Source organism: Podarcis muralis, chromosome 5 (genome assembly GCF_964188315.1).
Source record: "Podarcis muralis chromosome 5, rPodMur119.hap1.1, whole genome shotgun sequence".
NCBI classification, from domain to species: Eukaryota; Metazoa; Chordata; class Lepidosauria; order Squamata; family Lacertidae; genus Podarcis; species Podarcis muralis.
The window spans coordinates 88,277,956-88,278,298 of record NC_135659.1 but is presented as its reverse complement, the minus strand read 5'-3'; positions in this window follow the sequence as shown (position 1 = coordinate 88,278,298).

Sequence of the window (343 nt, the reverse complement as noted above, 5' to 3'; positions counted from 1 at the left end):
AACTAGCAAGATGCTAAGTGGAATGATGTTTAAGACAGGCAGAAACCAAGCAGACTGGGGGAAATTTAACGTATGGATCCTTTTAATAAGAAGCTATGCTAGCTTTCTTCATATGCAGAAGGTCCTGAATTCAATCTCAGGCACTTCCAACTAAAAATGAACCCAGTGGCAGGAACCGAGAAAGATCTCTGGCCCCAATACTGGAGAATTGTGAGCCAAAATAGACAACAGCAGGGATAAATGGGCAAAGAATCTGACCTGCTATAAGACGTCTGTTCGAGACGTTTGCGAGCCACTAATCTAAGAGGATTTTCAAGGCAATTCAACATTTCGCACACCACAC